The sequence below is a fragment of the Pelobates fuscus genome, chromosome 2 (assembly GCF_036172605.1).
Source record: "Pelobates fuscus isolate aPelFus1 chromosome 2, aPelFus1.pri, whole genome shotgun sequence".
Classification (NCBI taxonomy): domain Eukaryota; kingdom Metazoa; phylum Chordata; class Amphibia; order Anura; family Pelobatidae; genus Pelobates; species Pelobates fuscus.
This window is the reverse complement of record NC_086318.1, coordinates 174,489,907-174,504,903: the sequence shown is the minus strand read 5'-3', so window position 1 is coordinate 174,504,903 and position 14,997 is coordinate 174,489,907.

Here is a 14,997-nt window from a genome sequence, read left to right as displayed (position 1 = left end):
TATGGAAAGGGTGGTGCTTCCTGTTAGGGAAGGTGACTTATTCCACATTTGGAAAGAGCAAAAAATGAAAAAAAAAAAAAATTAATGTTGTGTTCCTTAACCCCTTCAGGACTGGACTGTTTTGGCAATGTTGTACGTTAAGGACCAGAGCTGTTTTAACACTTTTGTGGTGTTTGTGTTTAGCTGTAATTTTCCTCTCTCTCATTTACTGTTCCCATACAAGTTATATATTGTTTTTTTCAAGACAAAAGGGTGTTTCTTCACATACCATTATGTCTATCATGTCATATAAGTTAATTAAAAAATAATAATAAAATATGGTGAAAAACTGAAAAAAATATGTATTTTGACTTTTACTTGAAAAATAATTTACTCATCTACAAAAACTGCTAAATAGATAAAAAAAAATTGACCTGCGTTTAAAAACACCCAATGTTTACATGCTTTTTTTTCTTTTTTTTGCAAGTTATAGAGCTATAAGTACAAGTAGGATATTGCTGTTTCAAAACATACATTTTTAAAATGAATCAATAGTGACATTGTAACACTGTTGTCTGTCATAAATCTCTGAAAAACACCCCACATGTACATATATTTTTTTAAAGTAGACATCCAAGGGTATTCAATATGGGGTATGTCCAATCTTTTTTAGTAGCCACTTAGTCACAAACACTGGCCAAATTTAGCATTTATATTTGTTTGTGTGTTAAAAATGCAAAAAACAATTATGAACGCTAACTTTAGCCAGTGTTTGTGACTAAGTGGCTACTAGAAAAGACCGAACATACCCCATTTGCAATACCTTGGGTTGTCTTCTTTTGCAAATGGTAAGCCATCACGGGGGTAATTCTCATTCCTGGGCTACCATACGCTCTCAGAGTCAACATAACCAACATGGTAATTTTCAATGTAAAAATATTTGACCCTTATATTTGACCCTGTAAGTTTCAAAAACACTTTAAAACCTGTACATGGGGGGTACTGTTATACTCGGGAGACTTTGCTGAACACAAATATTAGTCTCCCGAGTAAAACAGTAACCCCCATGTACAGGTTTTAGGGTGTCATAGAAAGTTACAGGGTTAAATACAGTGCTAGCAAATTAAATTCTCTGGACTTCCGGCCTGGATTGTCAGGCAGGTCCCTCAAATTGCAATCAATAAAATTACTTAATTATGTAAAAATATTACATAAATACGCATGTAGAATTTAAATATATATGCACATGCAAATTATTTCTGTAATTATGTATATGGATATATATATATATATATATATTTTGTATTATTTTGATTTATTTATATATACATAGATGTATATATAATATCATTCTAAGTGTATTTTGATATAAATATATATATATATATTAATATCAAAATACAGTAAGAATAACAATTTATATATATATATATATATATATATATATATATATATAGTTTTATTTTTAAAATAATTTTTAAGTTTTTTTATTTATTTTAATTTACTTATTATTTTTATTTTATAATATATATAGTTAATATATAGTTATTATATATTATGTATATATATACGTGTGTAATTTAAATATAAGTGTGTTTTTATATTAATATATGTATCAAATATAGACATATATTATATAAATAATATATGTATATATATCTTATATAAATATATATATATATATATATATATATATATATATATTTATATATATATACACACATATATAATTATATTTTTAACTTTTTATTTATTTTTATTTTACACATGCAGGGAGACTGCTTGTTAGCACAGGCAGTCCCCCTGCAGGCAGATGCATGGATAGCTATTGTGGCCATCTGACAGGTCTGTTGTGAGATCACGTGGCCGCGGGGTCCTAATCCACTGTGGGGAGACTGCCTAGGCTGTCAGGCAGTCTCCCCACACCGGGAGCAACGCCGATCACCGACGGGGGAACGACGGCGATCGGGTAAGTACATAATACCGTTATGACGGCTCAGGACCTCAAGGGGATTTTTCCGATGATGGTCCTGAACCGTCACCGGTTGGGAAGGGGTTAAAGAAAACTAATAATAGCTAGATGAACAAAACAATGAAAAATGAAAATAAAACCTAGCCTTTATTTATAAGTTAAAATCAGTAAAATACAATTGATAAAACTGATGGCTACGAGGCTACTGAATCCCACGCTTGTAATTAAGTAAAGAAATTTAGCTACAAATGTATCAAGTTATCTCACTGTGTATGTTGTCCTAGTGGGCATGAAACCAGTGTGATAGTTACTGTTACCCCAAGTGTGGCAACTATTTGGTAGACAGCCACTAGAGGAGGAGTCAAACCTCAGAGGTAATTATTGCAGTTTCTCAGAAACTGCAATAATTACCACTGTAGGGTTAAGGGACATGGGACATTGCACCCAGACCACTTCAATTTCCGTTTTGATTCTGGAAATCCCTCTAGTGGTTGTCTGGTGGACAGCCACTAGAGGAGGAGTTAAACCTCAGAGGTAATTATTGCAGTTTCTCAGAAACTGCAATAATTACCACTGTAGGGTTAAGGGACATAGGATTTTGCACCCATACCACTTCAATGAGCTGAAGTTGTCTGGGTGCCTAGATTGTACCTTTAATGATTTATAAGTGTTAAAATAATATTGTAGAGTCAATAATTAACATTATATAAATACTGTTCAATGTGTTTCAGTATTGCTCTTTTAGCATGATGTTTTAAAAGTGTTGTGTTCTGTAGGCTACTTAGTGTATATGTATCTGGGCTCAAAATTTCCACTCACCACTAACAATTGGAGAATGGAAATTTGGTTCTGGTGAGTACACAATTAATCCCTGGTGAATTTGCCATGAACTATCTCAGGTTGCATTGGTAAGCAACTATATATCAACTAAATTGATTTTCCTATCCAGTCGGTCCTCTCACACCTCGCCCCTCTGCCAGTCCTTACATTGGCTCCCTGTATCCTATAGGAGTCAATTCAAAGTGCTAACCCATACATTTAAAGCACTGAACAATTCCAGCCCCTCTTATATCTCTTCACTGATCCAGAGGTATGCCCCTCCTCGTACCCTCCGCTCTGCCCGCGACCACCTCCTGACCGCTGCTCGCACCCGTACGGCCAACTCGCGCTTGCAGGACCTCTCATGGGCGGCTCCTCTCCTTTGGAATAACTTGCCTACTGCCATCAGACTCTCCCCTAGTTTTCAATCATTTAAGAAGAGCCTTAAAACCCATCTCTTCAGGAAAGCGTATGGCCTCCCAGAGTAATCTCTCCCTTACATACCTGTCTCTTGCTCTCTCCTAGTGCTTTGCTCTCTCCTCCAGCTCTGCTTAACTCCTACTTGATATTTCCTATCCTAATGTTTCTAATACCCCACCTCCTATAGACTGTAAGCTCATTTGAGCAGGGTCCTCTTCAACCTATTGTTCCTGTAAGTTTTCTTGTAATTGTCTTATTTATTGTTACATCCCCCCCTCTCAAAATATTGTAAAGCGCTACGGAATCTGTTGGCGCTATATAAATGGCAATAATAATAATAATAATAAATATAACATTTTATTCCAAAAGATGGTGCAGTAATATATCTACATTATAGCATCATTGTCACCGTCTGGGGACTGTTCACAGTTTGCAAAGACCCCGATGGGGACACTGCGGCTGGTGCTCTGTTCGCCGGGGGCAGGTAGAAGTGAGATTTACTTGCCTGAACCTGTCCCTTGAGGGCTTAGCCATCTTTCTCTGGTCAGTCCTGTTCAAGAGACAGGAGCTAGTGTCACTGCTGTAATGTCACGTATACACAAGAGTGCAGCATTGAGGTTTATGGAGGATCCCACAAGACTGTGGGATCCTCCATTGACTTAGCCAATTCCCTGCATGTGTCACTAGTGACTGCTGTCAGGAATGACACTGTAGCTCCACCCAGTGTCTAAGAAAATCATGCGGTGGAAATAAACAGAGACAAAGAAGTCCGTACCTTGTCTCTGTAAATCTCTTGACTGGATTGGAATATCAGTGAATTGAAATTCCAGCAAAATCAAAATGCAAATTTCATAAAATCCCTATCTTTATAAAATACTAATTATTCAGCCAGGGGCGATGGTTGGGATGACAGTGCCTTTTTGTTTATCTGAATAATTTACCTGAAATAATTGCATGAACTAAATGTATCCAGACTGAAACATCACATGAACAAATATTAATTTGTCCGAACTAACATTTTAATAATGTGCACAAAGCTAGCTTGTATTATCTTTACGTTCTTAAGAACCCAAGATGTGAATAAATTTAGGGATTTATATATATATATATATAAATCCCTCTCACAATGATAGCAGTCAAATTTAGCATATATATATATATATATATATATATATATATATATATATATATAATAGTGCTATAGCTAAATAAGTTGACGTGTATTTAAATAATCTGTTGTAAGAGCATTGTGAAAATATATAATGCTAAATTAATGGGATAAATGCAAATTAAAAAATACAGTGTCAAAACTAAAAAATTAAAGTGATAGTATTTTTTATGTATATATATGTTCAATGAAAATGATAATTGAAGTGACATTGTGAATATATATACTGTTTTTTTTTATTGCATTTATCACATTAATTTTACAATATATATATCCAGAACGTGACTCACTTTCCACAGATTCTCAACCATCTTTGAAGCATTTGTGACACACTTTTATTTGCACTGCACTCATTGCAACGTACCCGTGAGCCTTCTGATTCATCCAAATAGTTTTCACACAGCAATGTAGCTTAATGCAGAATTTGATGCAAATCAGTTCTCTACTCACTCAGTCATTTTGAATGCAATGATTACACAGTACACATGCTCACTCAATGGCATCTCGCTCCCCCGCTGACTAGTACAGTGAAGATTTATTGTTCACAAGTGCGCTTTCCAGTACACTCTCTTTGGTTGCCAGGTTACATTCATGTTGTGCAAACTGTCTATGTTATATTAACAATGGCAGAACTTTTTTTGGACAGACTTTGTATATCATGAAAAATGAATGTGGTAACTATTTTAGTTTTTCTCCCATGTTAAAATTAGTGTAGGACCTACCAATATTGGGGTACTGTGACATAATGGTAAGCGTAACATGATATGGCCATATGGTGGAACTTTCATTTACATTCATAGATCATGAAAAAGGGACTAAGGCTGTTTAAAATAAATTAACAGGCTAGTCCTTTGTACCTCCTCTACAGCCCAAATTTATTTTAGATCATTCCCACTTCCTTTTAACACATGATTTCTTATGATTTGTAGGTATTTTTTTCAAATATACAGTGTAACAATGCATACCAAGTTTGACTTAAGTTTTGCAAATATTTTTGTAGTGGATTGACAGATCATTAAGGCAGGTGAAAATCAATTGTCGGAAAACTCATCTGTACCTCCTCTACAGATCAAATTTATTTTATACAAATACAAAAAAATAAGTCCTGCGCCCACTCCCATCACTCCTGGGCGGCAGCAACGACCACAGTACACATCACCCCCAATACATACAGTAAAAAAACACAAAAAAAAAGTTACCTGCGCTCTCTCCTAAATCCCTATATATATATATTTAAATTACCTCCATTTGTTAAAATATACATAGGGATTTAGGAGAGAGTGCAGGTAACTTTTTCTTTGGTTCAAATTTATTTTAGACTGTTTCCACTTTATTTTAACACATAATTGTTTTGTTTTGTTTTAAAGGCAAATTTTATTTTTACAAATATGCATTTCGACAAGGTGCCAGGTGTGACATGGGTTATGCAAATATTATTGTAGCATTACAAATTTCTTTTGGGTAACAATCCATTCGGGACAAATCGAGCACATTGAGGATATTTTTAGAAAGACAAAGTCTGTTGGTGAGAAATAGGAGTAAAATTTTTGTTTTTTTTATATTTTGCAATTTTAACTAGATGTAATAAAAAAAGCTAATTGTATAAAAAGGCAATGAAAAAGAGCTAGTCAGTTTTATTACAAGATAATGTTTAAAACATAAATTACATAATTCTATTACCGTCGTTAGAACAGATGACAGTTTAAAACTAAAATTGTCCCCTTGTATTTTACAGAAAACAAAAAGATAAACAATGGTAAGAAAGCAGAAAACAGAAAAGTTACTTTAAATATTGGATGTCTAAATGTTGGCTATAGAATTATAGAGTACAATTACAAATAAAAAATTGAAAATAAATCAGTGTATTGGTTAAATGAGCACTAATGTTGCTATCTTTTGCAAGGCAGATGTGGGGCACAGTATGGGGGGATGTAAGATGACTACGTGAAAGGCTGGCAGAACACTTTTATGGATTTAAAAAGAAAAACATTAAACATTGCTGTGAATATACAAATCTTAGCTTTGATTTTTTTCGTAAATTTATGTTTATTGAGAGAGATTTCTTTTGTAAATATATGTTTATTTGGAGAAATTAGAAAGAAAATACGAAGTACATATTGACTCGCAAATAGAAGACAAGCTGTAATACATAGGTTCAAACATTGTGAGACTCGCAGGTCTCACAATTTTCAAAGTAAGAGAAATAAAAATTCTATTTGTAGATTGCCAGTGGCATGGTCAAACATCAGACAATGAACATGATTTCCCAGTCACAAAGTGTAGCGGATGGCATTGGGCTGTCCTAAAAAGTACAGTATGCTTATGTGTTCAGTTAAATTCTAACCTATGTATGTGAATTGTATGCAGCATTCGACTGATTGTTCGGTAGAATCACTCCAGTTATTATGAGAGTGAAACTACCGGACAGTCAGACCACCCCAGTAGTAAGTGTGCCTCCCATAACCATTTGCAACAATATTGCTAATGGGTAATTGGCCCTTCATGTAGTCGGTTCTTTGTTCTCTGGGTGGCCGCCATTCGTGAGACGAACATGTTGCAGCGGCCATTTTAAACTCCCGAACAGCGGTGTTTTGCCGTCGAGTGTCTGGAACTCAAATCGGACACTCGGCTAGGCAAACACAGCTGAGACCTCCACACTGCCGTAAATTCGTATAGAAACTAGCACAAGGGGATTAATGCGAATCCCTAGTCTCCATAGCATAAGTCTTTCGTGCAGTTTATTCCCTTTTTCGTTGACCGACTGCAGGGCCAAAACACATGGAACCAATTTCGGCTGTTCCCTCCAGCGCGGTCGGTCTTTTTATTACTTCCACAAATTTCCCGAATCCCTGGTCTGATCTGGGTGATTTTTGGATATGTCACTCACCCAGATCAGGGCTACCAGGGGATGTAATATTTAAAGGGGTACCCCTATGTTTAGGGGTACATCCAGAAACCCAGGGAATTTGTGTACTGTATAAGGGGATTATGAGTCAGGCTAAAGGGAGGAGATGTGTGGGCGGCTACTCAAGTATGACTGGATACTGTACTACTGATTGTAAATCCCTCCCTTGCATGGGAGAATGCTTTATAAGGAGGTTAGGTGAATTAAAAGTCAGTTCTGCTCCTGATGCTGTGTGTCATCCTGTCACGGTAATATACCCCAACACGCAGGAATAGTACAGATAGTCAGGAGACAAGAAACCAGGGTTCGTCTTACCGGACCTTAGAATGGCCGGACTTGACGAGAATAAGCAAGACAGAGTCTAGACCAAGCCGAGGTCAAGGGAACAGAGAGACAGCGAAACGTAGAACAAGCCGAGGACTGGTACACAGAGGACAAAACAGCGGATAAGCGAGCAAGGATAAAGAGAGAGCGGAGTCAGGAACAAAGCCAAGGTCAAGCACCAAAAAACCAACTGAACGATACAAGCACTAAAGGGAAACTGGACAGAAACCACGATAGGGCAATGAGTAAGGGAAACAGGTGAGTATAAATACCCTAAGGTTCACTTTGATTGGCCCCTGTCATATCCACGCCCCCAAAACGTGAGTGTATGGGGAATGTGGCCTGACAGGGGCCAATGGGAGACTGATTCTAATTTAGTCTCCCACTGTCCCTTTAAGAGCGCGCCCGAGACGCGCGGCGCGCTCTTAGTGTCGGGCGGGACACGTGACCGCTTCTCGCGGTCACTGCCCGCCTGACTGATCTTATTGTAGGCTGAGCCGCGCGCGGCTCGTGCAGGAGCAGGACCGCGCGCGGCGAGAAGAGAGGACCCCGGCCGGCCCCTGGAGAGGGTAAGTACCGCTACAGTACCCCCCCTGAAGACACGCCCACCGGGCGGGGAGGAGCAGGCCTGGCAGGAAAACGAGCGTGGAAAGAACGCACAAGGCGAGGAGCGTGAACAGCGTCAGCGGAAATCCAACTGCGTTCCTCAGACCCATAGCCCTTCCAATGTACCAGATATTGGAGGCGACCCCGAAGCAAACGAGAGTCAATTACAGCCGCCACTTCAAACTCCTCATGGCCCTCCACAGAAACCAGAGGAGGAGGAGGGACATGCCGAGTATAACGGTTGCACAGGAGGGGTTTTAACAAGGAGGTATGAAACACGTTAGGAATGCGAAAAATTTTAGGAAGATCCAATGCATACGAGACAGGATTAACCACATGCAAGATACGAAAAGGACCAATAAAACGAGGGGCCAACTTCATAGAAGGCACGCGAAGACGAATATTGCGAGTAGAAAGCCAAACCCGGTCTCCCACAGCATAGGAAGGAGCCGCCCTGCGATGCTTGTCTGCCTGAACCTTCTGGCGAGCAGCTGAGGCCACCAAAGAACACTGAACCTGCTCCCAAGTATTACGTAGACTAGCCAAATGTTCGTCCAGAGCTGGCATGCCCTGTAAGGAGAATGCAGCTGGAAGAACCACGGGATGCCGGCCATAAACAACGTAAAAAGGGCTGTTAGCGGAGGATTCATGAGCAGCATTATTACGAGCAAACTCAGCCCAAGGAAGAAGGTCAGCCCAATTGTTCTGATGGTGGGACACGAAACAACGAAGATACTGCTCTAGAGATTGGTTGGCACGTTCAGCAGCTCCATTAGACTGGGGGTGGTAGGCTGAAGAAAACGAGAGGGAGATACCCATCTCTGTACAAAACGATCTCCAGAATCTGGAGATAAACTGGCTACCCCTATCGGACACGATCGAAGTGGGAATACCATGCAACCGAAACACCTCCCTGGCAAAGATAGAGGCAAGTTCCCTGGATGATGGCAATTTAACAAGAGACACAAAATGAGCCATCTTAGAAAAACGATCCACAATCATCAGGATGACAGTTTTACCATTAGAGGGAGGTAATTCAACAATGAAATCCATGGATATATTGGACCACGGTCTCTCGGGTATGGGCAACGGATGTAACAACCCACAAGGAACTCTGTGGGAGGACTTCATACTGGCACAAGTGCTACAGGCATTAACGTAATCGGTGACGTCCTTGCGCAAGGAAGTCCACCAGAAATATCTAGAAACTGCTGAAAATGTCTTAGAAATACCATGGTGTCCAGCAGTTCTAGTGTCATGATATAATGACAAGATGTCTCGTCTCTCCGGTATATCAACGAATAGCTTATCAGCAGGCCTCTCCCCAGGAGCCAAGTATTGTTTAGCCTGAATAGCTTGTAAGAGAGAAGACGAAATGGAAAGAACAGTAGTCGCTATTATTCTGTCAGGCGGAATGACAGGGGTAACATCGACCTCGAGTTTGTCAGTAGTCTCGAATTGTCTGGACAGAGCGTCAGCTTTAGTATTACGATCACCCGGTCTGTATGTGATTACGTAATTAAAACGAGACAAAAACAGAGACCACCTGGCCTGCCTAGAAGACAATCTTTTAGCTTCACTAAGGTAAGAGAGGTTTTTGTGATCCGTTAAAATGAGGATGGGATCCCTAGTACCCTCTAGCAGATGTCTCCATTCCTTGAGCGCCAAAATGATAGCAAGGAGTTCACGATTGCCTACATCATAATTCCTCTCTGCTTTGGACATCTGTCTGGAAAAGAAGCCACAAGGGTGTAACGGCTTTTCAGGTGAATCTCTCTGAGACAAGATAGCACCTACCCCTATCTCAGAAGCATCAACTTCAAGAATAAAGGGCAGTGAAGGGACATGATGCTGTAAAACAGGAGCAGAGGCAAATGTAGCCTTCAAGAATTCAAAGGCCTCGAGTGCTTCTGGTTTCCAGACATGAGTATTACCATCCTTCTTGGTCATTCTGGTTATAGGCGCAACAATGGCAGAAAACCCTTTAATAAAACGCCTATAATAATTAGAGAACCCCAGAAAACGCTGAATGGCTTTCAACCCCTGGGGTAGAGGCCATTCCATAATGGCAGGCAGTTTCTTGGGATCCATACGAAAACCCTTGGCCGAGATTATATAACCCAAGAATTGGACTTCAGATTGATCAAATGAACATTTTTCGAGTTTGCAATAGAGACCGTTAACCAGAAGAGTTCTCAACACTAATTTAACATGCATGTGATGAGTCTGTAAATCAGTGGAATAAATCAATATGTCGTCCAAGTATACTATAACGAATGTATGTATAAATTGACGTAGGACATCATTAATAAATTCCTGAAAAACTGCTGGGGCGTTACAAAGACCAAAGGGCATCACAGTGTACTCGTAGTGGCCACTCCTGGTATTGAAAGCGGTCTTCCACTCGTGATCCTTTTTGATACGTATGAGATTGTAAGCACCCCTAAGGTCCAATTTAGTAAAAACTGTGGCCTGTTTAAGCCTATCAAATAGTTCTGTGATCAAAGGTATGGGGTACGCATTTTTGACGGTGATTTTATTTAGGCCCCTATAGTCAATACAAGGCCTTAATTCGCCATCCTTCTTAGATACAAAGAAGAAACCCGCCCCTGCCGGGGAAGAGGATCTTCTTATAAATCCCTTCTCTAGAGATTCCTTAATATATTCCTCCATAACCAGATTCTCCTGAGGAGATAAAGGATATATTCTCCCTTTGGGAGGCATCGTGCCAGGTAATAAATTAATTGCACAATCGTAAGGCCTGTGAGGTGGCAATCTTTCAGCCTCCCTTTTATCAAAAACAGACTTAAGAGACAGGTACTGAGAGGGTATGACCGTAGGCACGGGAGGAATATTAGTAGAATTCAAAGGGGTGACTTTAACAATACAAGACTCTTGGCAAGAATCACTCCAAGAAACTATTTGTCCTGACTCCCAATCAATGGTGGGATTATGAGTACGTAACCAAGGATACCCTAACACGAGGTGAGAGGAAGGAGAAGTAATGATCTGAAACCGAATGGTCTCAGAGTGTAACACCCCTGTAGACATATGTAGTGGAACAGTTTCATGTGTGATAACTGGAGAGCATAATGGTCTACCATCTATGGCCTCAACGGCCAAGGGTGTCTCCTTCTCTCTGGTGGGTATGTTATTCTCCTTGACAAAACTGGAATCAATAAAGTTTTCGGCCGCTCCGGAATCAACCAGGGCTAGTATATTCCCTGCTATGCAGTTACTATCAAGGTGCAGGGAAACAGGAAGAAGTAATTTATTAAGAGGCAAATGTGAGGACTGTGATGTCACACCCAAGGCCAGTCCTCTATACGGTCTTAGGTGCGATAGTTTCCCGGACGCATGGGACATTCTTGTCTCATATGACCCCTCCTACCACAATAAAGACAAAGTCCCTCCTTTCTCCTATAAAGCTTTTCAGCGTCAGTAAGTTTAGCAACCCCTAACTGCATAGGTTCCTCCTCAGAACCTTTAGATCCCTCGGGAGTCTCAGCTCTAGGGGAGTTAAAGGGAACAAAATGTCTATTTCTGGACCTGGTATATAACCTGTCACGGATCCTGTTATCTATATCGATAAGATAGTCAATCAGGTCCTCCAGGGGTACAGGGAGGTCCTTAGCTGCTACCTCATCCAAGATAGTTTCAGACAGACCTTCCATAAATGCAGTAGTAAGGCCATTATTAGTCCAATCTACCTGTGAGGCAAGGGTCCGGAACTGAATAGCATAATCGGCTACAGATTTAGATCCTTGCTTTATTCTCATTAATGCCCTGGCGGCGTTTTTTGACCTTTTAGTCGTGTCAAATGTTCTACGGAACGCTGTAAGGAAGCTATTGAAGTCGTGTACCATAGGCCCATTAGCCTCCCAAATAGGATTTGCCCATTCTAGTGCCTTATCCGTAAGCTGGTGCATAAGAAAACCCACCTTAGATCTATCAGTGGGAAATGAACGTGGGTACATTTCAAAGTGGAATTCCACTTGATTAAGGAATCCCCTACATGTCTTAGCGTCCCCTCCATACCTAGGTGGCGGGGTTAGATGTGCAGAAGCATTAGGCATATTAGCTGTGTCCGGTATAGGGTTTACAGGAGGCGTAGGTACAGGTACCGGAGCTGATCTGGATAACAGTGTCTGGATGGCTTGAGCCATTTGATCCATACGGTGATCCTGTTCTGCGAATCTAGCCTCATGAGTGGCCATCTGTTGACCTAAACCTGCGGGGTCCATGGCCCTATCGTAATGTCACGGTAATATACCCCAACACGCAGGAATAGTACAGATAGTCAGGAGACAAGAAACCAGGGTTCGTCTTACCGGACCTTAGAATGGCCGGACTTGACGAGAATAAGCAAGACAGAGTCTAGACCAAGCCGAGGTCAAGGGAACAGAGAGACAGCGAAACGTAGAACAAGCCGAGGACTGGTACACAGAGGACAAAACAGCGGATAAGCGAGCAAGGATAAAGAGAGAGCGGAGTCAGGAACAAAGCCAAGGTCAAGCACCAAAAAACCAACTGAACGATACAAGCACTAAAGGGAAACTGGACAGAAACCACGATAGGGCAATGAGTAAGGGAAACAGGTGAGTATAAATACCCTAAGGTTCACTTTGATTGGCCCCTGTCATATCCACGCCCCCAAAACGTGAGTGTATGGGGAATGTGGCCTGACAGGGGCCAATGGGAGACTGATTCTAATTTAGTCTCCCACTGTCCCTTTAAGAGCGCGCCCGAGACGCGCGGCGCGCTCTTAGTGTCGGGCGGGACACGTGACCGCTTCTCGCGGTCACTGCCCGCCTGACTGATCTTATTGTAGGCTGAGCCGCGCGCGGCTCGTGCAGGAGCAGGTCCGCGCGCGGCGAGAAGAGAGGACCCCGGCCGGCCCCTGGAGAGGGTAAGTACCGCTACACATCCAGTCATTGGGATTGATGTTGTGATATTGTTGGATTGTTTTGCCTGCTGGAATTATTGCCGTATGGATTTATAATACTTGTTCCTGAGCCTTACTGGGGTCTAAAGTGGATATAGCCTGTGTAATAGCAGGTCTCCGCTACACAAAGTAATTACCAAAGGATGTGTAGAAAAAGAGAAAATGTAGTAAGGACAGAAAAAAGAGAGAAGAAATTAAGAGGGAAGGGATAGAGAACAGAACAGCCCTGGACTTTGTTGTGTGCGTATCTGTGAAAAAATATGTTTTGAGCTTTTGGTCTTGCGATAAATCTTTGAAAGTACTACACTATATTTATTCTGTTTATTTTGCCCAGTATATATTGTAGATGTGGAAAATCACAGAAAGACATACTTTTATAACCATATAGATGGTAATAGCTTATATATTTTTGGGGTCAATCATTGCAATTGATCAATATTATAATTGTTTCTTGTGTTGCATACAAAGGGTTTTAAGTAAGTTTGCACCTCTCTTATTGTTTGTTTTTTTAAATATCATCACCTATTCTAAGGAACCAAGCCTAATACATCAAATCTGAATAATCTTTTAAAAACTATCACTGTCATAAAGAACCAGGCTTGATCTTGTAATTAGTTGCAGAAAATATTTGAGTGCCTGATTTGGCTATTTGTGGCTGAAACATTAGCAAGATTTGGCTTGTCTAAACAATTTCTAACAGTGCTGTCTGTATATTCTAGCACACTCACAAGAGTGTGCCATGTGCACACTCACTTGGGATAACAAATGGTACACAAATGGAAAGCCCATTATGCTATTATCTTTCACTCTGTTTCTGGAACCACTAGCTCAAAACGTAAGAGCAGACATAGAAATTAGGAGGATTCTTTTTCAATCCAAACAATATTTCTTTCCTTGTTTACATATTAATTTTAAAGTCAGAGAGAACCACCTCCTTCTTTGCAATCATCCAAATCCATAAATAGAATATCATTATGTAATTTGAACATTACAAAAATCTAAATTTTCCCCTTTAATGTTCAACTGCAGTACGTGTCCTTTTTATGATCCTGTTCTATTTTTAATTTGAGATAAAACAACTTAGAAACAAACTAATAGTATTTCCAAACTTACTGCTAAAACTCAATTATATTGTTTTTTAGAAATCAATACAAATTGACTTCTGAAAATAGGAAAAACGATATACCTATATATATATATATATATCTAACTTCAAAGTTCAAAAGCTGTAAAAATGAAAATTTTTCTTAAACTACTGTACTTATTTTCCACCACACCTATATCAGTCTTCACTTTTTCACACTATACAAGCACTAAAAAACTAGTATGTTTAGTTAGAAAAATGAAGAATCCATTTCACATTCTCACTGCTACAAACTACAAAACATTTATCTTAGGGCTCCCAACATTACATCATAAAGCAGCACTTCTAGTTCGGTAAATTGTAGTTCAGTAGAAATGGGAAGTAATACAATTTGTAGAGATAAAGAGTGATTGTTGCAACCCCTTTATATTATCATTCTTTTTTTGGACACTCCCAAAAATTTGAGAGCACACAGATTTTCCTTCAGATGTGGGGTGTTATTTTTAAGGAACATGGTAGTCATGATAAAATACCTAGGAATTGATTTGTATTGGGTATCTTCCTTATACTTCCCTTTCTTCTTTTTCTTCTTTGTCCTTTATTCCCCTTTACTCTTCTAAATGTTTAATTTTTCAGTAATGAATCTATTTAGTGAATTATTCAAACTGCATTGCAGTGTGTGGATGTTATTCTTTTATTGTTTTCTTTTCTCATATGCTGTCAAACTTTAGAATTACACCGAAAAGAGCTACATTTCAAACATTTTTTTTTTTTT